At 41.8% G+C, this 23,680-nt stretch overlaps 1 long non-coding RNA gene across 4 annotated transcripts; it reads right to left on the bottom strand.

The window, feature by feature from the left end:
* Positions 1–2,234: 2,234 nt before the first annotated feature.
* Positions 2,235–23,035, bottom strand: LOC131562698 (uncharacterized). Of its 4 annotated transcripts, none has more exons than XR_009275171.1 (5): positions 22,980–23,035; positions 21,159–21,310; positions 20,965–21,076; positions 6,302–6,342; positions 2,235–2,449 (listed from the first exon to the last, which is right to left on the bottom strand). It is a non-coding gene; the product is annotated as an uncharacterized LOC131562698 (long non-coding RNA). The 4 variants fall into 4 exon arrangements; XR_009275172.1 differs by lacking the exon at positions 2,235–2,449 and adding an exon at positions 4,658–4,948; XR_009275169.1 differs by lacking the exon at positions 2,235–2,449 and adding an exon at positions 5,991–6,070.
* Positions 23,036–23,680: the final 645 nt, after the last annotated feature.

The following is a 23,680-nucleotide window of genomic DNA, read 5'->3' as shown; positions in this document are numbered from 1 at the left end:
TAATACTTGAGACTGCTAAAATCCCAAGTGCCCTGGGCACAAGGGCACGGGTGAGAGGTTGGCGCAGGGAGCAGCTGAGCTGGCAGAGCCCGTTCTGCCCCACTGCCAGCCCAGCCACGGGATGAGGCAGCAGGGGGAAGGAGGAAGATGACAGGGACCAAAGGAATGTGTTAACTATATAGAGGGCACAACAAGATGTTTGTGCTGTGACATCAGAGCTGCTGGAAGAACACTTAGCACTCAGTGTGGGAATTCGACTTCACATGAAGAATCAGCTCCGACTCCCAGGTTACTCATTAGGAGCTTTTTGGTTATACAATTATCTGCAGTTTTAAGGGACTTGATCTCTTTGAAGGGAAAGCAGAACAAGAGGGAACTAGATATCTATTAGACTATGTGTACAAAATGGTGCCATATCAGGGAAATTATTTTTTCTTTAGTTAGAGGAATAACATTAAGCTAATTTTCTCCCAGTTCTGCATAAAAGATCTGAACTACAGCTCAGGTGACTATTGCAGGGCAGATCAACATCATTTCTTAGGCACAACAAAACACGAAAAGACTATTATGTTTTATTCAGGCACAAAAATGTTAGAAAATGAAACTCACTAAAAATTTACAATTTGCTGTATAAGATGAATAAATCACCAAGTAAAATAACGCAAAGTCTATTGTTCTTCTGGGATAAAATTGAACCAACTTGACATTTTTACTGAGGAAAGGGAGGCTTTTGCAAAGAGGGCACCATTTCTATTCTACTCCACAGATTTCTGTAAGGAATCAGAAACTGCAAGAGGTTTTCTCCAGTACAGTGGATAGCTGAGTTTATCCTGATGGGTCATGCTATCTGGTTCATTAGCTTTATACTATTCTGTTTCAGAAGTTACTAACAGCCTTTAAGACTTTCACAGGCAAAACACCATTGGTACATCATTCTGCTTTGTAAGGGGACAGCTCAATTTTTAACACATTTTAAATGTAACTCCTATCACATACAAGCTAGGAGAGCACTTTCAATGGTGTTTGAGTCACAAAAACTCAAAGGTTGGTTGAAAATCTGAATTACAGTCTTTCTTTTCTGATTTTGAATGCGAGTTTTTCAAACTTGGCAGTAAAGAGAACATTCAAGAGGCTGGTTTTCTCTGCCTTACCAGATCACAAGAGTGTGATGCATCGAAGAAAGCCTTTCTCAGAGGCCCGTAGAGATATAAAGGGATATTGACTTCAGGTAATCTTCCCATGTAATGTTTGTTATAACAAATGGGAAGGACTGCATGGCTACTGAAAGAACCAAAGGCATTTTGCATTTATTTGCAAACCCTCCCTAAAGACAGACATTTATCTGATCTTAAGTTCCCCCCTCATTATCTCTTTCTCCACAGCAAGATCACAGAGTTGCCCAGTAGTAAACATTTGCTCTGAGGATGGGAATCCACCATCAACTCGCCCAAGCTGGGTGACTTTGCTGACTGAAAAAGCCAGGAAAATTGGAATAAATCACTGTGATGGCTTGCCATCCTCTTTTAGTGGCAAAGAACCACAAATTTTACTTTACTTTGTGTAGCTGACATGAGAACTGGCAGCAGAGAAAGCCCTCTGCAGACACACAGAGCACCACTGCCATGGGCACAGTCAACTGAGAAAGCTGGAGAAACCACAATGAGGAACTCTTCTGGAAATTTCAAGTTACAGCAAACATGGGAGCCCCAGGAACTCTTACTTCATGGGCAAAGCTGTAATTTAATGTTCAGACTGAATTCGTTGCACTGAGCATTGGGGAGACAATGTGGTCTGGAGGTTACAGAGGAGGGCTGGGAACCACAAGTATCCTCTTGGGATTCCATCCAAAACGAGCTGCTCACTGCGTGACATGAAGGAAGTCACTTAATCTGATTTCTGTATGCCTTAGTCAATTTAGATATAAAACTGGATAGAAAGCAGAACAAAGCTAAAATTTCCTGTTGCTTCAGTTAGACCTTATCTATGCAGAATAAATAAGTCCTTTTTGACAATTCATTATGGAAAGGAATATCAGAAGAAAGGTGACCCAGAAACAGTCTGGTTTGTTAACAAAAAGCAAAACCAGGCACAAAGAGAAGCAGCGTTTTCAAATATTGAAGAAATTTATAAAAACAGTACAACAAACACTATATTGCTCACAGAGCCTGCAGAGAGGGACTTTAGGATAGGAAAAAAGTCTGAGGAGCCTCAGTGGCATTTTCTCATCCATTCATGAGCAATCAGAGTGGCTTTGTGGCTGCTGAGAAGACGGTGCTCAGTTGGAGTAATTTGATCAAGAGTTTGCAGTATCAACTTGTGAGAGAGAAGCAGAGACTATCAAAGCTGTAAGTAGATATCTTGCTGTCCTGATGGTCTGTGGAAGAGGACAGGATAGCCCTACAGGGTCACACAGTGTCCCAAGGCATTCACAGCCAAGCAAAGTGGATCTCTGTATACAGAAAGAAAATCCATTATTTTCTTTCTGTAGTTGGAACCAGGGTATTAGAGTTCTGGCTTTATCTCATTCAGGGTTTTCTAAAAGCTGTTAATCTGTTTCAGCTCTGAACATAAATGATCATGAAAGATAAGTGAACTCCCCTCAGGATGGAGAGTTAGATAACCATAAGATTTTAAGGCAAACAAACAAAGCAACCAACCCTGGCTACCCACAAAATACATACTGAAGCCTGGATCCATATTTCAAAATATTCTGAAAGTTTAAAGGGTTTTGCATGGAAAACTACTGAAAGAGAAGTGTGGAGCCATCATTCCAAATATGAATTCGAGAATCAAAGACAAGCAGAGGAATTTTGTGCAGATCCCTGTTTGATACAGGAAGGATTCTGAACCCATCAAAGTATAGTAATAGTTTATATCACCAGATGGAGATTTTAACCCCTGGATTTTCATATATGAAATTATTCTTTATATATATATATATATATGCATTTTATTTCTCAGCAATACAGGCTCCATATTAGAGTAACATGGGCCTGCCTGTGAATAGGGGGCATAACAGTAAAGTTGTGGTGACTAACAGAGAGATATTCCATTTGGAAAGCCTGCAGGAGCCCAGCCACCATCCAAAGAAATTTTACTCAAATTAACAATCCTGGACAGAGCTCGAAACATACAAAATGATTCAATTCATCTAACCCACTATTCTCTGAAATCTGCACCAGGATCCAACTAAATTAATAGCCATACATTGAGCCAAAAAAAAAAAATAGTCTTAGCTACAGCAAGATTTTCCCCTTTCTTAATATGCAACATACTGTCAACTAATATCAAAAACTGTATGGTATATTTTTATTGCATTGTTACTATTTCTGTGTTAATTGCTTTAAAGCACACTCTTTAATATTGCCTTTAAAAGTCATGTCAAATGAATACGATGGGAAAACATTCTACAATAAGCTTGCATTCTCCCTCTGCTCACAAATGGCTTATAAAATTCAACAGTAACATTTTGGCAATCAGAACTATTTACATAGGAGACAGATGACTAGGCATGGGAAAGCAGCTTTTGTTCACATCAAAGGGCCACATACAAATTCTCACATGGTACTCTCATTTTAAAAAATCCTCATTTTTATTTACAGAGAAAAGAGATTGAGCAACTTGATAAAAACATGAATGGTGAGAAGTACAGTATGTTGGAAGAGGGAGAATGCTGCATTGCTAGTATAGCATAAGGAAAAATTGTCTTATTGCATCATATAGGAAAGTGTCTCAGAGTTCAACCTGGGGATACAAAAGCATGGCTCCTGCACCATCTGCACTCCGTAAATGTACTGCAGCACAAAGGAACTTGCTCAGGAATATTTCTTATTTTGACTACCTGGATACAGCTATCTCTTGTAACTGCTGCCTCACATCAATGACCTTTCTCACTACAAAAAACTCCCCAGTTTATATAAGGAACAAAATTGGGCATGGAAACCTACTTTAAATGTTTGGGGAAAATTATCCCAAAAGGATATATTGCATTTAAGAAATTTCTTCACAAGCAGCTCTCAGCTCTACAGTTACTACTTCACACCATGGCCACTTCAGCTTGACTGAAGAATTTTTAGGAACCTAGTTTCAATTACCATGTTGTATCACATAAGTGCTTTTGGTGCTCAATAAAAGACCCTATAACACACCACCTGATCATACGAATACTTGTATGTGATAAACTTTACTACTTTTTTCCCCCCCTCCCTCAATGGCTGCTAGGGTTTTTTAATTAATTTGGTCCTCCCAACTTCAACAGGATTCCATCAATTTTTAAGCATCTAAATAATTTTTTTCATGATATAAAAATGTAGTTTGTTATGCGCAAATTGTGAATCACTGAGGTACATTGGCAATTAGTGAGCAATGACAGTTCGAAATCCCAAGGTATCTCCACAGTATGCTGCCATTTCTGGACGTGCACATACACATTATGTAAACACAGGGTGCTTAACCCAGAAATGGGCACTGAAGCTCTTAGAGTCTTCAAGCTTGCCTTCAGACTGCCCACAGTGTATATCCAAAACATAAAAGGCTATTTTTCTTCTGTAGTGAAGACTGTGCTCAACAAATTCATTCCTTGGGCATGGTGGAGCTCTCTACAGTTATGGCCAGAGTTTGTCTTCTCTGGAGTCAGACATCTGTCAGAAACAGCAAAAGACCATCTAGAAAACTCCCCCAGGAATGCAGGATCATCACAAGGCTCCTTCCCTCCTATTTTGACCACTTTTGTCATTATTCCTTTTTTAACACGGTTGCGTAGCAATGTGTGTTTAACAAGCACAAACACAGCCATGACACTTCACATCAGAGATGTTTCTCTCAGGGAGAGGATGACAGACACCCTGTCATGTGCCAGATGGTGGTTATATTAATTAACATTCCACTGGAAGACACTGAGATATTCCTGCATATGGCAGGAGAAGCTTTGAAGGGAAGAGTTCCCACCCTGTGAAATGAAGGAGGCAGACACCATTACTTGCTGCAAGACCACTCATTTTCCCTTCCCTGCATCTGGGGTAGTCCCATGTGCTCTTCCCAGCTAACAAACCAGAGCACATCAGCCCTGGAGAACTGACTTAAAGGGACTGACAGCTCAGGCCTCTTGCCCACTGGATTGGCAAATTCCACGTAGCTGTTGTTGGCCTGGAGTGGATCTTTTCCAGCTACTCGAGCAGTTTGAGCCTACAGAGCTCCAGACAGAGCAGAGTCTGCCTGATGGCAGCAGCTCTAATCACTGACCACCTGCAGCACACAGGCCACAAAGCTACCGCTCACTAACTCATTGGCAATAGCAATTTCTACCCACTACTTTACCAACTGTAAAACATCTCAAGTTTAAAATTAACCTGTGGCTTTAAATTCCGCATTGATGGTTGTTTCAGAAAATTTGACCTTCTCTAGTCAGGGATGAGTGACTTGTGGATGGGAGGAGCATCTCTAATACTAAATATGAATATAGAAGTAATTCAATCAAATTGTTTACCAAAGGAAGAGATGTGTTTACTGTACAGTCAATACTACTTGATCTTAGAGAAGAACAGACTGTAAGGAAGGAGATTAAATGACTCATTAAAAGTTGTAATATGCTTTTTTTTCTATTCCCAGGGAATAGAATTTTTTCTCATTTTATGAGTGAAACTCAGAGTTCTGGACATGCATAGTTCTTTCTTTGGTGCTAAGCCTTTTTTTTTTTTTTTTTGGTGCAGGCTACTGATCTGGGAAATAAACTTTTCACCTTTATTGCACAGATATAGGCATCTGGAAACAGTCAAAGAGTATTTCAATTCTTGATAAACTAGATCCTCAAAAGTGACCTTTTTCCCAGGTATAATTGCAGTAGCAAGGTACAACTGTTGCTATGGAATCACTTTTATCAGATAGAAAATGCTGCTTTAAATGCAGGTCACTCACTTGCAGAGCAGTTTTGACTAGAGAAATGTTTGGAGAAGATGGGATGCTAAACTTGCCTTTTCCATTTTGGTGGTGGCTGCAAGCTCCAAGGATTACCCAGACCATTCCACCACCTTATAAGGGACCAGGTTTAACTTCTTCAGCAGACAGAGAGGATCTGAAATCCAAAGAAGCTTTCCCAAACATTTTAAAGTACTCAACCGCTCCCTCAGCCATTCTCCTAAGGGCCATTTTATTTTATATAACTTAGAAAAGCAAAGAGCTGAGTGGTTAAGGAGGTGCAATGTATGGTTTGAACTCAATTCAGAAGAACTGAATGGGTTGGATGAAAAAAATGGAATAGCAGCTCCATTTAACATCTCCACAACCACCAAGTGGGAACAATTACCTTAATTTATTCCTTATTTCAGAAGGGTTTTCATTTGAGACCTGTGGTTCAAAAAGAAACATTTTCATTTTAATCGTGGTAAATAAAAAGCAATACATTTTAAATCTAATCTGTCTAAGAAATCTTTCTAGCTGTTGAACTTCAAAGACTGTTAGCACAAATCAGAATGCCCTTTACTTGTCTGAGATTGTTTAATGTGCACCAGTAGCAGGACAAACTTTTCTTAACCCTCAGCAGATATACACCACAAGGAAAGGAGCTTTAATAGAAACCTAAGTTTGTTGCTCTCTGCCTGGCCTGCATGGTCAATACTGTTGTCTTACAAGACCAGCACTGGAGCAGTCTGGGCTCTTGCAAGTCAGGTTGAGAATTTTTAAATCCAGACATAAAGCTTGATGCAATGTGAAACTCAGTACATTACTGAAAAAAAAATTATTGTTTGGAGATGCATTCAAATTCAGTGTTGAATGATGAGCAGGGTCAAGATTGTTGTTTTCTCTAAAATGTCATAAACCTCTCAAGTTTTGGCATGACACCCTTCAGTAGTGCAGTGCTGCAGCTGGTTCCATTGGCTCCCACACAGGTGGAATAAAGCATAAATAAAAGAAACTTTTCCTGGCTGAGATAGACAAGTTTATGACAAAGCAACCTACTCTTTACCTTTTATTAAAGAGTTGTGTGTAACAAATGACAGCCCAAAGGTTCTCCTAAACAGAGTGAAAGGTTTCAAAGTTTCAGCCTAGTAAACACCATTTGTCACTCTCTCACTCAGTGAAAACATTTTATGCAAGAGCTAACCAAAATAAAAAACCTGTAGCCAGGAAAACAAGTGTTAAATCATGCTGACAGTCTTGTCAATTTTACATATTTTCACTGGAAACAAAGGCACTAGCTACTTATTTAATTCTACTTTAAAATATGTTAGCATGCTAAATAAGCAGCACAGCCTAAGATAAATAAGACATAAATAGTTACTAGGATAGTCTAGCATCATTTATTATTTTTATTGATTCTTTTTTTTTCCTGACAGCTACTTAGATCTGTTGTTTCTTCACTTCTTTTTAAATTTCTTCCTAAGAAGAAACACTTATTTCTTGAGTAATTACAAAGACAGACTTGAATAAATTTGCTTTTTGCATGAAAATCTCTGCTCACTTCTGTCTTAAACAATTAAAAAATAGTGAAAATGTAAGTATATATTGATTAAGAGCGGGACTCTCAATTCTCCTGAGTGACAGTGGCAGTTTTGGAGTAACCAAGGTCCTGTGACACTCTCTGAAGTGCACAAAAACCCCTCAGCTTGTTTCCAATTCCAGCTTCACCCTGATTATGGGAATGACTTCAGCCATTCTAAACATGGGTTTGGCCACACTGCTGGGAAATACATCTCAGGGATTTCCTCAATAGATTAAGCTGCTCCTCACATGAAGAAGAGTTAAGCTGAAGAACTCCATTGTGGGATATTATAATGCTAAAAGTCTACAAGTGTTTAAGGGAAAACTGCATGTGTTCATGAGAGGGAGATTTATTGAGTGTTACCAAATACAAAGGAGCTCTGTTGGCTCAGGAGATCTCCAAGCTGGAAATGGGAACCTGTGAGAGCACTCACGGGGAAATTGTGCTCAATAATTCTGCTCCCACATTCTCCCCTAGACAGGCACCCATTTTCAGTCTCCATCAGAGAAGATGCTGGGCTGGGTAGGACTTTGGAATGAAATGAAGGTTCTAATGGTATTGTTTCCTGTAGGTTGGGATTCCTTCTCTTGCTGTTTTCTTAAGCTGTTGCTCACTGCTGTTATGCACTGTCTCAAGAACTGCTTTCCTCACAGAGGTTTCTGCATTGATCTGCTGGATCTGAGATGACCATTGGGACTGTAATGACAACAGCACATGATCAAACTGCTTTACAGGCCTTTACACAAGCTCCAACCATGAAATAACAAAAAGCAGTACCAGCAGAGCCTACTCCTGGTCTCTACTTCCAGCAGTTTGTAAAACACAAAATTATTCATGTGCCTCTCCAAGCCTGCAGAGAATTCAGTTACCTGATAATGAACAGTTGAGCTGCACAATGTCTGCCATGACAGCTAGACTTGTTCTGCACAGTACTTTAGTTCATCATGCAATTTTCATTACTATCACTGTAATTCTGTCTAAGCATGGAAGCCCTGTCTAGTTATCCCTGGCAAAATACACTCTTCCATTCATTTCCCAACAACAATTGTTTATTTCTTCTTCCTAATAACATCAGCTGCTTTCAGCTCTGTTGAGCAATGCAAATTAGTTTTTCTACACTAGAAAGGGAGTGAACAAATTGGCCTTGCTCACAATGGCCTCTCAAGCAGGAACCATTTGCCAGAGATTAGAAGATGAGCAGCTAATTGTGCCTTTCTGGAATGTTTTTCATATCCTCCACTACAGAAGCAGTCTTTCTGCTTTATTTATTTAGCTGACAAACACTCCCAGAACTATCCCTTGGAGGTGGGCTGAGCTTCAAGACAGTGATCTGAGCTTTCTCAAAAGCTCAGGTGTTCTGCAATCTTAGATTTTCTGTATTTCCTTTGCAGATATTCAAGTCAGCTTCAAAATTTCAAACTTGATATGCAACATTTATCACATTTCAGGCTGAGCATGATGTTTCTGAAGCATTTTGAGGTACTAGAATGTTAAGTGATGTCTTCTAGGGATGAACACAAATCTTTCTGCTGCTGGAGGTCAGTGTACTTTAAACATTTACAGAAATCACACAGAATAGATGCTCCCATCCATGCCACAGGGTCTCTCTTGTTTGAAGCCCTATTCCTTTATAGACTCTGCCTATGGCACCCACCCAAAGCAGAGGCCAAGCCCAGCCACGATGATAAAAGTGCCCAGAGAATGGTGCCAAGGTTTAGAGAGGCCACAAAGGCTGACAAGATAAAGAAGCTTTGGCTACCTCTGTGCTTACTGCATGAAACCCATGGTGGCATCATGCAGAACTTCAAATAAGCTTAGAAATAACCTCAGAAAACACATGAAATGTGATTCTCAAGCACAAGACAGCTCAAGCTGGATCACTGAAAAAATGCTCTTTGATGACCACATTACTGTCAATTCTAATACCATTACAAGAGAGAAAACATGTCAGAATTCCACCACAAGAATATTAAATTTTCTAAAAGAAATTACAGAAAAATGGTTAATCTTACTTAAAAGAAAATTTAAAGCAGCAGCTACAAGAGCAGGGCAGTTGCATACAGCAGGGAAGTAACTCAAAACATTACATAAAGCCTCTCAATTCACAGCCATCTGAGGGAAAAAAACCTCCAAAATCAGCAATAAGAACAACAGAGTGGTTAGACTTCTGAGGAAGGACAGATATCAGAAGATATAGTTTTAAAAATTAGAAAGCGTGGAAGATCTGGCTAGATGGAGAACACAGGAAAAGGAATTAATTCTGTCAAGTTAAAGGTAAAAGCACATTAAAAAAATATTTTCACTGCTGGCATAAAGTACAACTTGCTGTAGGTATAAAGACTACTAATGAAAAAGCTTTTTCAAAAGCACTGGAAGCCAGGAGGCTGCCAGAAAGTCTCTGAAAGCAGCAGATCCCACAGACACAAACACTGGAGCAGATAAGCCCGTTTCAGAAACGCTGCTGAATTCTTTCCGTGTGTGTGCAGCGCAGCGAGGCCAGGCGGGTTCACCTGCTGAGCCAGGACCCAGGCTGAGGAGCTGCCTCCACCAAAGTGGCCAGGGGCAGCTTTTCCCTGCTGTGCAACAGGAGCTACAGCAACTGCCAGGGCCAGGGAGGGCTCACCCAGGGGTTCCAAGGGACCCAGGTGTAAGATTTTGCCAGGATGTTACAGTGCACAGCCTGCCATGTAAATCTTCCTCACTTGCAGAGGGGTGTAGTGGGCAAACGCCTCCCAGCTCTGCAAAATGGATCAAGGCTGTTCTTGCAAACAACAGACCAAGGAATTTAACTGCTTATGTAAGTCAGTAAAACACTTACTGCATGTCAGAATCAATAGATACTAGGATAAATGTGGTTTAATAAGAGTCAATGAGCCTTCCAAGCACAGTGATGCCTAGGAAAGCTATCAGAATGCTTTATTAGCACACTGATCAATTCTCAAAGTGGCTTAGTGTACTAGGATTTCCCCCCAAAGATACTGACACAGGTTTCTGAATGGTCTTGGAGACACTACTCTTCTGTGGACTCTGATTTTGCTCTAGGATAAAGCAGTGTCTTTAAAGAATTACTGAGTTCAAATGAAAGAAACAAGGGGTTAATTTTCAGATTGAAATACATCTTAAGAGGGGTACTCCAAAAACCTATACTGGGACCTGTGCTACTCAACATTCTCTTAATCTGTAAAGGCCAAACAGGGACAGAAACAGGGCAAGAGGGTTTGGCAATCATAAAAACAGGCAGAAAAAAACCCCCAAATTAAATCCCCAACCTGGACAGTTAAAACTTAAACTGAACTATGAAGCTTCCCAGTATTTGATAATTAGCTGATTAAATGAAAATAGAATTTATTGTCAATAAAAAGAGAGCAATGCACATGGGGAAAAGCAGTATTAACTGTTCCTGTGTGGTGATGATCTGATTTTGCCATTAATGTTCACATCTATTATCCAAATATTGCTGCAGGTAACAACTAAAAGTGCAGAAAATTGTCAGAAAGGTGCTAAAAATACCCAATCTAGTGATATGAATTATTTTGACACGAAGAGGTAAGAAAATGTGTTCTAGTCAAAACCCATTGTTCAGATGTTACACAATATATTTAATTCAATCTTTTCTTTTACTGCTCTCTGTCTATCTGAAAAAGACAACAGAAGAATTAGAAAAGGAATTGGAGAGCATTCTGAGGAAAGGATCACCTAATAAATGACAGGGGGGTGTTGTTTTGATTTTTAAATTTTTTTGTTGGTATGTTTTTGGTGGGTGCACTGTTGACTTCACTAGGACTCAGATTTTATTTTTTCCATGAGGGAGGTAAAGGAATGGATGTCTTTATGCATATAAAAGAGACAGTGCATTTCAGAGGTCTCCATGTTTCATGCACAAATTGCACCTCACAGAGCACAGTGCCAAAAGCAGGTAGCACCATCTCTGTAGTAGCAGTAACCACCATCTCAAAACAAACCAGCTCCTGGAATATTTTGGTGTAAATGAACAAAGCAGTGCGTGATACCGAGCAAAACAAAACGAAAAAAACCACAGCCCCAAACAAAAACAAAACTCCCCCAGAAAATCTTAGAACTCACAGGAGCACAGCCCACAAAAGCTCTAGTTTCCTGAAAGCTCAGTATTTCTAATTTATAAGCATCTTTGGACAAGAAACAAACAAGAAAATACTAAGTAGGGGAAAGGGAACACAGTCTTAATTTTGGAAAAACACAGTAGAGAGCTTTCCTCAAATAACTTGGCAGCAGGATTTCTAGCTGTCCACAGGCAATGGCCCGAGCCACAGCACAGCCCAGCCTCACCAAATCCCATTGGAGGAGCACCAACTCATGCAACTCCTCCCAGCCCCAAGACAGCCATTGGATCACCACCAAACTCAGCTGAGGAAAATCAGGTTTGTCATGGTCCTCAAACCATCACAGCTTTATCCCACTCTGGGAGTGTCCATACAGGAGCTCAGTGCTCAGAAATTTGAGCAAAACCTCAGGTGCTTGCAGCCAATTCCTTTCTTCTCCCAAGTCTCTCAGCAAACATTCACCTGATCCAAGTGACAGCCGGTACAGCAAATACCTGAGTGTCAGGCAGCTCCTCTTCACATGAGTTTCTGTAAAGCATCACTTTTCCACACCACAAATAGAGAAGTCAAAATGCACCAGAGCTTCTCAAGTGAATCCTTTTGTTAGATTTCATTTAACCTAATCTGCAAACACCAAAGTAACAGAGGCCTTTTGCCAGCTCTTTGGCACAGGTTTCTCTTCTGTCCAAACCTGGTTACAGCCAGCTCTCCTTCACCACTGTGCTCACTACTGGCACAGTGGGATTACACATCAGTCACATCACATCACACCCCTGGAAGAAGGTACTTGCTGTGCCTTTCACTCAGCCAAAAGCTGGGTGAAAATCCCACAAAGCACCAGCAGCTGCAGCTCTTGAATTTGAGACAAATGCAAAATGCAACTGCCTGACAAACAACAAAAGTATCTTTTCCCTTCACCTTCAACATGCAGTGGGAAGATGGACAGAAGAAAGGAGAAGCTGTTCATTTCCCCCTCAAAGCACACTTTGTTTGCAAACCATGTCTCAAGGTACAGAAGTTTGCGAAGTTTCACCTTGCTAAGGAAAACAACCTGCAATTTAGATATTCTTTTAAATAAGCATCATTCTTTGTCAAAGAATTGGAGAGGAAATCTCTCTCAGAGATGCTGTATAAGCAAAAGCTAGGCAAAGTAGAAACTTTGAGGGTTTGTTTTGCTTCCAAAAGAAAACTGAGATTTGTAACTTCAGTCAGAGCTCAGCAAGCAGAGCCTTTCAGTGCTAAGTCAGATAATTCCTGTGCTGGTGGTGCAGCCAGGCTCCCTTTGCAGGAACATCAGCTGTGCCTGAAAGCTGCAATCTGCAGGCACAGTCACAAACTGAGCCAGTCCACAGGATAAGGAAAGGATATTCTTTTTCCAGAGAATATTACTCAGCAGGAACAAGGGGTATTTGCCCAGGGGAACTTCATAAAGGACAGCAGTACTGCAGATTTCCTCACCCAATTCCAAGGAATGGATCCAAGGGCTCCTGGGAGAGCTGCCCCAGCATGGGAGGGTGGCACACTCATTGAACCTGCTCACTGCTTTGCTGTGCTCCCATCACATCATGCTGAGCATCCAAAATGTACAGAAAATTAAAACCATGTATTGAATTCTCTTTCCAAAGATGGCAGATCCAATTACTCATCTGTTTTTTACTTCCACAGCTGCTCACTAAGTGTCTAACTAGAGCACATATGAATGTTAAGCTATCGGCTTAAACATTTTCCATATGGTATCCAATTATGTGGCTTGGATTCTTATATTTTGAAGCTGAATATCTGAATATTTTTAAGTCTTTTTAGAAATAGTACACAGTAAATAAAACCTAATTTCCTCAAAAGTCAGGATAAAAAGCAGTCTAATAGTCACCTGCTTCAATGAATCTGCATAGTTGATCATCACTAATGTGTATGAAAACAGGAAAAGTCAGGGGCTCTTAGAAGTCCCCTCTGTGTTGCCTGCTGCTGTCAAAAACATAAAAACACCATCACCATATGGAGACTGCAAAATTCCTGTGTTCACTCATCCTTAGGTCTGTTCAAACAATTTTTTTCTGAATTTCCCATTTTTAGATATCAAGGTGGATTTTTTTCTGAAAAGTCTGAGAAAACTTTTTTCAGCTGTTTCAGAAACATGGGAGTTAAAAGCCTCTGAGAAATAACCCACCAAACAGCCCCCTCCACCAAAACAAATCAAACCCACCCTCAAAAGTCCTCCTTTTAAATGACAGTGGATAAAACAGCAGCAGCATCAACAACTGAAATATCTCACATACACTTTAGTTATTAATTTTATGGTAAAATTTCAGCAAGTTTGTTATGCTGGGCCTCACACATGGGATAGATATCTCAGAGAATCTGCTGGTTGGGGATACAAAAATGGAAAATTCATCTGGCAGCATAAAGAACGCTGCAGGATCAGCAGAAATCCCACCAAGCTCAATTTATTCACTGTATTAGGAAGCCAAGAGGGGAGAGGAGCTGCCTTCTTTGTGAGGAGGGCTGGCAGAGGACACTGGAAACGGCTTTTATTGGCTTGGCTTTCAGTACACCTACAGCAGCCAGAATGTCACAGGGCAGAGAGCTGGGGGAGGACAGAGGCTTCCTTGGATATACCAGGGAGAATCCCCAGCAACACTGCATGCACAGGGTCAGGTCAAAGATCCCTCTAATCTGCTGCTTTCCCCAGAGCAGCTGGGATGCCTGGAGAAAGTAGCACAAGTACACAATAATATTTCCCAAGTGTATCCTCCCTGCTCTGGACTTCCTCAGCCTCAGACTGTATCTACTGCTCAGGAGTCTCTGGTGGAATTTGTTCTTCCATTGATTTGTGTCATAATGGTTTGAAACATTTGGCCTTCAAAACATCCTGTGGCCAGGCATGCCATCATTTAATTATGTTTCTATGGAAAAAAAAAAAAACTAAGGGGGGGTTTTGTTTGTCTTAAACTTGTCAGCTGGTTACTTCATTATGTACTTATAGACCCTGCGTCATGAGAAATATTGAACATGCCTTCACTGGCCACCTTTTCCTATCTCTGAGTTTATAAACTGCCAGGGACTGCCTTTCCCACCCTCTACCTCACAGCATATCTTCCATGTTAAAGGAATGCCACCATTCCCTACATCTTCACAGAAACTTCTGAACACTCTGAGAAGTGCTAAACTGCACAGACTAAGTGAGACAGGAAAAAAAAAACCACTATGAAGATGTTCTTTCTTTTTTCCTAATTTTATTTTTCTGCCTTTTGTATTACTGCCAACCACCATGGAAAACTAGTGCTTTACTCCTAACTCAGTCTCTGTGAGGAACTTTGAGGGTGTGGTTTGGGTTTGGGTTTTTTGCTTGTTTTGGGTTTTTGTTTTTGCTTGGTTAGGGTTTTTAAGAAGTTCCAGTACTCTAACATAACCAGATGGAGAATTATCTCCTTAATTATTGAGACCTTACAAAAACATCATAGATGTGAGGCATGGCTTCCTTGTGCAAATCTCTCCTCTTCAGCATATCTATATGACTACTAATTCTATTGTTTATTATAATTGCTTCATAGTTTTCTCCTGTAGAAAGTCATCCTTACCCAAATTAATCTTGTCAGATTCCCTTAAGAGTCAGCATCAATTTGCCATCTGCTATTCCTTTGGCACCAAAGGTAATTTAACTCATATACTGTGCACCACAATTAGCAGCTCAGTGATTTGACTATGTTCAGAACACCCAGGCTACCTACACTGCTCAGCTTTGAAAATTTGTTACTACCCATTTCTATGGATTTGTTACAAAAACTTCTGACATCACAACACCTCTCTGAGAAATAGTTCAAGTCAGTCAGACCAAGTCCCACCAGCACACACATGTAAGATTGGAGACTGCCCCCAGAAAAGGCTCCTCAGCAAGGGCTGCATTTTGCAATTAGAACACAACATTCACCTTAGAAGTGTAAATACCAAATTTGGAAAGAGTCAGAGACCCTTACCTTCACCCACACCAACATAAATGTTGACACCATTTATAACTCACCACAGGAAATTTCCAAGCTGACTGGCAAAACTTTTTGCTAGTTCTATAAAAGTGTGCTATAAAAGCCTGAAGACTAAACATTACATTAAGCTGTAAGCAATACCTCCTAGAATCACATTACTTGAGGCTAGGGAGAGTACAGAATGTCAAGACTGAATGAATACCTTCCAAAGATAAGCAAACAACAAAGTGCTTTGTCCTCAGGGCCCTTGTTGTTTTGTAAAAGATTGCTAGCAAAGCCAAAAACCACATGCTTTCAGGTTTAGGCTTATGTATGTAAGTCTTACAATATGAAAGCAAAGCTTCTTGAGGTTATATAATGAAGGTTATTTGAGAAAAAAGAAAGAAATAATAAATTGAGCTATTTGCACATGCACCCTTCTTTTCCATGGCCTCATTCTTTCCACTTTCCTCTACTTCACATTCAAGTTCCTTCTGCTTATAGTCACATCCCAAGATCGTTTCTTTAGCTTAGTTGTAAGTTTCGGTTAGACACAGAGCAACAATTGTGCTTATAGCTGGGTTTTAATGAAGTGTTCCTGTTACAACTCCTGCTTTCCAAAGGACCCTCCAGTTTCACACTCCAGCTTGGAGCTGTTGCTGCCATTTAGGTGATGTTTTGGACCCTTACTAAAACTGATGCCTTAGTTACTCTGGCAGCTCTCACACCTCTGCTGGGCAGGCATGGCCCTCAGCTCTGTATCTGGATGACACTACAACAAAAACAATAAGGACAGCCTAGCTAACAAACCACACTTCATTATCTAGAAGCCAAACAGAAAAATGGCACTCATCTCTTAATCTACATGCTTGTTCTCCTGACATCACGGGATCCCTGCACAAAGCAAAACCCCTTTCAAGGGCTGCCCCTCTGCCTGACCCCATGACTGTGATGCCCAGTGCTTTAGAGGAAGGTGGCAGAAGAGCATGGGAGTTAAAACTCTGTTTAAAAAAACCAGAAGAGCAGAAAATAATGAATTCTCAGCACTGAATAATTCCCTCTTCGTATATCACCTTAAGGATCACAAGCAGAAAAGCAAAATGTAAATCCACACACAAACTCCCAAACTATCTCCATATGTAGGAAATCACAAAATTTTACTAAATCTAAAAGTCTGAACCCTGTTGAGAACAACTTTTCACTGGGGAGAAATGACATTTGTTTGCTCACAGGAGAGACTGGAAAAAAGGAGGATTTCACATCCTCTGACTTATTTTGTCAGGTTGAATTTGATCTTACCCACATCATCTGTTCAGACAGGGAACACCAAGAGCTCCAAGGGAAAGGAAACCAGACAGTTCATGAGAAGAAATCAGATCTTTTGAACATGAATATCACTGAATATCCCATCCCATCAGGCATGTGCTAGAAGTGCTTACCATCCTCAGCCTGATGCAGTTTCTATCTACATTGCTTCTACTGAAGGAGCACCATTCCTACCTTAATTCAAACACTCCCACTGTCTTTTCCCAGTGGGTGTCTAAAACCTGGAGCCCCAAATAAATTGCTTTGTAGGAATTTTCACAAAAGCCAGAGCTAAAGCAACTCAGCACTAGCCAACACCTCACCTGCAAGCCAAATCCTTCTCCTCCATCAGCAGGGAGAGAAAGACAACAATGAGGAGTACAGAGTGCAACAACCCAGCCAGGCTTGGTCCTTCTCACATCCCTGCCCCGGAGGCTCAGATTTGACTCTGAGCATTGCAACATGAAGAATTTCCACCTTACAGCTCTGCAGGGACCAGCTGGCACTGAAGGGGTGGTCAGGTCATTGTTTCAGTGCTGTGCATTCCCATAACATGTGCAAGGCACATCTCTGTCCCTTCCTTGGGAAATTGAGGGTCAGGTCAGGAACTGAGCAAGTGAGGGAAAACTTCAAATACCTTTCCATTTCAAAAAAAAAAAAAAAAAATAAAATCACCAGCTCTTTTCATTAGCACTAATACTCAGACCTTCAAATATGTTAGCATGCTCAATTCCTGTTGAATTGTTTACAGATAAGGCAATTGAATATCTACAATCCAGTCTTGATTGGATTAGGCGATATGTTTTCTTTAGATATTTAAACAAGACTCTGAGTCATAATACAATAGAATAAAGAAAGGAAAACACATTTGCAGAGACATCTCAACAATAAAAGGCAGCAGGAATTAACAATCCTAAAAGCAGCATCCATAGGACAGATCCAATGACATAAGATAACATTGCCTCTGCACACATTTAACACTTTGTTCTTATCCACTATGAAAGAGAAAGCTACTGGGGCTTTTGAGTTGTTTTTACTCAGACTTTGTGCTCATCTAAGAAAGATAGGTATGAGCCACAAGAATCTTGAAATTCTAGCCATAAAGTAGAGCAGGTGCAGCTTTGTCTTAGGACACACAGGTTAGAAGGATCCAGAGCCTCTCTGTCCATAGTCCCTACTCTGGGACTGCATGATTAGGCCACGTGGGCCATTAATAAGAACAAAATGAACTGAAGGGTTTTGCACAGTCAGAGAAGAAGAAGAAATGGTAGAAGCCTTAAGCAGGTTTAACAGACTGGAATTCAAATTTAGAGTGCTTTGGGATTAAACTGGAGTTTTAAGATTAGAAATCCATTTAGAAGATCTGATAGGACTGAAGAAAATGCATGTCAGTGTTCCCTGGCACAGGAGAAAGCAAAGCACCAGGCAACAAGAAGAAAGTTGCTCTCTCAGAATTATCCTTACATTTAACAGGTCTGGTCTCTCAATAGCACTTATTTACAGAGAACACTGGAGGCATCTTTAGGAGCATGTGGGACACCCACAGCAAAGTCCCTGACAAGGCAGCAAGGTCCTCTCACTGTGTGTGCAGCGAGCCGTGGGTGTCTGAAGTGCCTGCTCTGCTCCTCATGCACAGTGAGCCCACCCAGAGAACACCAGGGCTGCTCTGTGGAGAGCATGGAACCATTGGAGAGGGTGGAACCATTGGAGCTGCTTTCATCAGCCCCAGCAAATGGAATTCTTCAGGGCTGCTGCACATGAACGCAGCAATTTCACATACACTGGCTTTGGGGCAAGTTCAGAAGCATTAAACCAGCACAACCAGGGACCTGCACGTCAGCCTCAGGTCACTGTTAGCAAATGCACCCCTCTGAGGAACCCTTCCCCAATCCTGCCTTGTGCTTACACAGCACACAGTCAGTGCATTCTCCTTGCCTGGCACCATTTATACCCACAGAAGAATGATCTGTTAGAGTTATTCAGAGTTTGGAGAGATCATGGACACCTCCTTGCAGACCACTGCTCACCTGAGAGCTTCCCACAGAGCCTCTCACCTCTCAGCATGCTGTGGGGTTTGCAGAGGTGCCAGACCCGCCAAGCACTTGCAAACAGACCCAGACACATGAAAGTTGTGCCCAAGGGCAGACCTTAGCAGCACTCATTGCTGTGGTGATATAAGGTAGCCAAAACTTCCTTAAAATAACCAGAGCAGCAATTTCAGAGCCTTTGTATAGTCAAAATTCTTTAAATTCTGTCCTTAAGCAGACCTGAAGGTTTTGACTGCAGTGATATAAACTTCCTTTATAGCAAAGATTGATATCCAAGCCCTTTCTTTGCCTGCACAGGTGACACACAAACCCAAACAATCCCCCTCCACTTTTAAACAATTATTTCACTCACACTGAGGGCAGTGAGTTTCAGCTACTCCTTATGCCTTGCATCTCTCAGAACTGACCCTTTTCTGAAAGTGGCACATCACAGGGAACTACATTTTTTGGAAGCAAGTGGCAAGAAAGGAATTTAACAGTTTAGGTAACCTTCATAATATAGGCAATACAAAAATCAGCTCTTAATTTGAACAATACTCTTCCCACCTTCAAGGGTCTCTGTCTAAAACCCCTTATCCCCAAACCTACCAGTGGGCCAAATTCCAGCAGTGTACCAAGCTGCTTTCAGTACAGGTGTGACCAGATTCTTTTCTCCCCATCACCTGTGTTTGGTCGCACCTGCCTTTCTGTACACCTGTGAAGGGCCAAACTGTTGGGAAGCCATGGTTTACTGACACAATTATTCATTTGCAAAGCCAGTAACAGCTTGCAAGCCTCTGGCTGATCTGAGCAGTGTGCGCACAAACTACTTTTTCTCATGGAGATACAATTTTAATGCCTCACATCTGCTGAACCTGCAGCCTCTGAGAATGACACAAAATGTTATCACTCTGTGTTTCCATGCATGTCAGCTCAAGGCTTTCAACTGCCAGCTTCTGCTCACTTTAGCTGTACAACAGGAAGAATAAATATCTTTCAAGTTTTGCAGAATAAAAGGATAAACAATATTTGCAGAATAAAAGGATATAAACTGCATTAGCAGATAATAATCCCTTTAAATTCTAGTGTGATTATCACACTATGATTATCCAAGAAATTTGAGCAGCTTACAACATCAGTAATGCAATAGCTTGTTAAAATTTTGTAAATATTTTAATAAGCTTTTTCTGTGTAGTTATTTTTCCCCCTAGGTAAGGTATATGTGTAATGCTTAGGAAGATGATAATATTAGGCTGTTACCAGAAAAGCCATCTAGCACAGTATCTCCCAGAATACCCTGGAATGGATGCTTACAGAGAGGAACAAAATCAGGGGAGCACAGGATAAGGCTTGCACAGAACAGTCTCAGCATCCTGACATGTTGCTCAGCACCTCTGTCATCAAGAGACCACAGTGGTCAGTTTGATAACTTCAGACCCTAATAGAGCTGTGATTACAAGAATAAAAACAGGGAATATGCCTGTAGGAAAATGGGATTGTGCTCAAAAATGAGAGAAAATTACAAATATAAGTCAGGTGGAGCACCAAGACCTGCATAGGATGAGCAGTGCCCAGACTGCAAAGGGCTGATGGCAGATCCCACTTCAGAGAGGAGAAAATGCCAACCAGGGCTGTGCTGCCATCACACAGAAAGATTCAGGGAACAGGGAGGTGACAACAGAAACAGATAATTTACAGAATGATGTCTAGCCCACCCTGATGGCAGCTTACACCTGCATGAACAGCAGCCGCCCTGCCTGCAGGGACCCGTGGGGTGGCACCGTGCTCTCTCTCAGAGCTGAGGGCAGCACAGAGAATCCTTCCACCTCCACAGACTGCTCCAGTGCATGGCAACATGAGCAAAAAATGAAAAGTAAAGATAATATGAACTTTGAGCAGAATTTGCCATTTTCATAATTTATGATTTTTAAAAAGACTTTGAGAATTTTTTTTCAAATTTTTGTATTTTTTGGAGCCTCTTCTGTCAGTAATTTATTTGATTCTGAGATTAGTGCTTGCCTTCACATCATTTTTCACAAGCAGATCACCAAGTAATATTTTTTTTTTTTTAATATAGAATCCTTTGGCAAGTTTTTTCCAGGCAACTTTTCCCATACCTCTTATAAAAGCAGTGCACAAAGTCCAATCCACTGATGGTAACTGCTCTTTATAATTTTTCTGTCAAATTCCAGGTGGCAGCTGCTGCCATGAGACAAAGTCACACACAATCTTGGGAAGAAAAGCAACAGGAAGGACCCATTAGTATATTCTACAGCTTCCAAGGGACAGATACTTAAAAATACAAACATACCTTTCTTTTCACCTTCAGTTTGTCAGTCTCGGGGTTCTCTGCTCATTGTGCTCCAGAAGACTTTTGCCTCCAATTCCTCCCAAAGCCAGGGAGTGGAACTCAAGAAACTCGTGCTCTGGGACAGAGCCAGGGCTCTCACAGATGAGGATGTTCTATGTAAAATATCAGAACAAAGCAGCACTCTGGAATTGCCACCCTGGTGCTCAGCTCACCCTGGCTGCTCTTTGGTGTACCCTTCCCTGCTGTCAGAGGTTCTGTTCTTGCACCACAGGAGCACACACGCACAGAGGGGTGAACACATGTGTGTACAAACAGATATATAAATGATATAACTGAAATCCTGTGGCATCTTTCACTGACTCCTCTTCTTAGAACATTTAATTGCCTTTAAAGAGTTTTGAAATATTTATCCACAAACCTTCTAGCCAGGTTTAGTGATGATAGCAGGGACTGTCAGTGAAAGGGAACTCTTATCGATGAGTTTGCACCTTTCTGACTTTACAGGAAAAAACCCCAAAACATAAAAAAGAACTGCACAAACAACCAAATCACAAAAAATCCTCCACATTAAGGTTCACCTTCAGTTTCTGAAAGCAGGACCTAGCCTAGTGCAGTTGTGGCAGCAGGGTGATTGTGCCTGTGCTGTGATAAAGCTGGTTTGGGGTGGCAATGGGTCACAGCCAAGGGAACAGAAATGGTCAGTAGGGGTGGTTTAACAGGAAATGAAAATGAAAAGGATTCATTTGGGACTTTGGAATAAGCTTGAGAACTGTGAACAGCAGAGTCAACCCATAAGTTTTCAGGCAGGAGCTGTGTCATCAGCAGCTTTTTGGGGTTTGCAGAAGGCTGTTAATGATTTGAGTAAGAAAACTGCTTCTCCCAAAGCTCCATCTCCTTGCTCTTCAACAGTTCAGTGGCACTGCAGCTGGGGCAAAGCTCAGAGATGTGAGCACAGCACCACAGGAGGTTTTAGCCAAAGCAAGGACTGGAGCAGGGAGCCCCAGAGCTCAGAACTGAGAGCTCCTGCTGCAGGAACAGCAGGCTCCGAGTCCATGTGCACACATCCTCTGTGAGCTGGGCACAGCTGGGGACTCACAGCACAGAGCCCACCCACACACTGCTCCTGGGTCACCCAGCAAGGCTGTGGGACTAGGGATGAACACAGCACTCAAATACGGTCACTCAGCTCAGCTTTCCAACCCTGGCTGTGCAGCAAAAAGAGCTCACTGCCATGCAAATGCCAGAAACTTCCCAGCCACCCCAGGCAAGCCAGCAGGATTGAAGATCCATGGTCTCCTAGACTCAATTCTCCTTTAACGAGCTGTCAGGGTGAGCCCTTTAACCCCCTCTGAGCAGCTCACAAGGAGGACAGCACATTTTCCTGATATGTAACAGGCTTCTACAGACAAACCTCCCTAAAACTGAGCAGGACTATGAATTGGAAAAGCTCTTGTCCCACAGAGATCAGTTATTACATACTAAGGTACCACAACAGATCTCACCATGCTGACAAATTCCTCCACCAAAAAGCCTGATAGCTTTCTTACTACAAAAGATATTCCAGGTCATATAAAATTATTTCTAAAAAATCACAAATGTGAGCTAGAGGAAAGAATCAAAACCACACCTTCTAGGCACAGAAGCAGTATTTAAAGAAACATCTTCCTGCTTTTCAACTTTAGAGAGCAAAGACGAGAGCTGTTGGAAAGGAGCTCAAAGTCCTGGGTGTCACAGCACATGTCACAGTTGAGACGGCCACCATACACAGAGTGTCACCACACAATTTCAGAAAGCTTCAACCCATCCACAGTAACACCATACCTCATCAGAAGGCTTCAGGCATCTGCCCATACAGAGGAACACGGTGGCACTTCAGAAGGCTGCAAGTAACCGCCCTTCTTGTTTAGCCCAGCCTTTTATCCCCTGCTGTTGATGCACTGCCCCTGTGTGCCCCTCACTGTTAATGCACCACACCTGTGTGTCCCTCACTGTTAATGCACCACACCTGTGTGTCCCTCACTGTTAATGCCCTGCACCTGTGTGCCCTCTGCTCCCTTTGGTGGTTGCTCAGTGCCCCTGGGCACTCCGTGGCTCATTGCTGTCAGTGCTGCTCACCTCCTGCTCACAGCTGAAACCAATTGGGGATGAGGCTCCTACAACCCCACTCCCAATTACCACACCTGAGGGCACTAATTAGCTTAATGACCCTGATTGGCCTCACCCACACCTGCCTCCATGGCCCAGATCTCCTCTGCAGCCTGGGTTTGGCACAGCAGCCCCAGAGCACACTGCAGGGACAAGTTCCCAGCTGGCCTGGGCTGCCCCAGACCTGAGCCCAGCACACACAGCCTGCCCTGAGCTGTGCAAGGACTGGTGGTCTCAGGGTTCTGGAAGGAGAAAAGCAGCTGAGGCCCCTAGAGGATAAAAGTAAAGGATGTCACCTTTTGATATTGTCTCTGAGCCACGTGCTTCAGTTCAACTCTTCTGCTGAGATCAATCCCATTAAATTTCCCCTTTGACTA

The sequence above is a fragment of the Ammospiza caudacuta genome, chromosome 11 (assembly GCF_027887145.1).
Source record: "Ammospiza caudacuta isolate bAmmCau1 chromosome 11, bAmmCau1.pri, whole genome shotgun sequence".
NCBI lineage: Eukaryota > Metazoa > Chordata > Aves > Passeriformes > Passerellidae > Ammospiza > Ammospiza caudacuta.
This window is presented reverse-complemented; position numbering and strand designations above follow the sequence as displayed.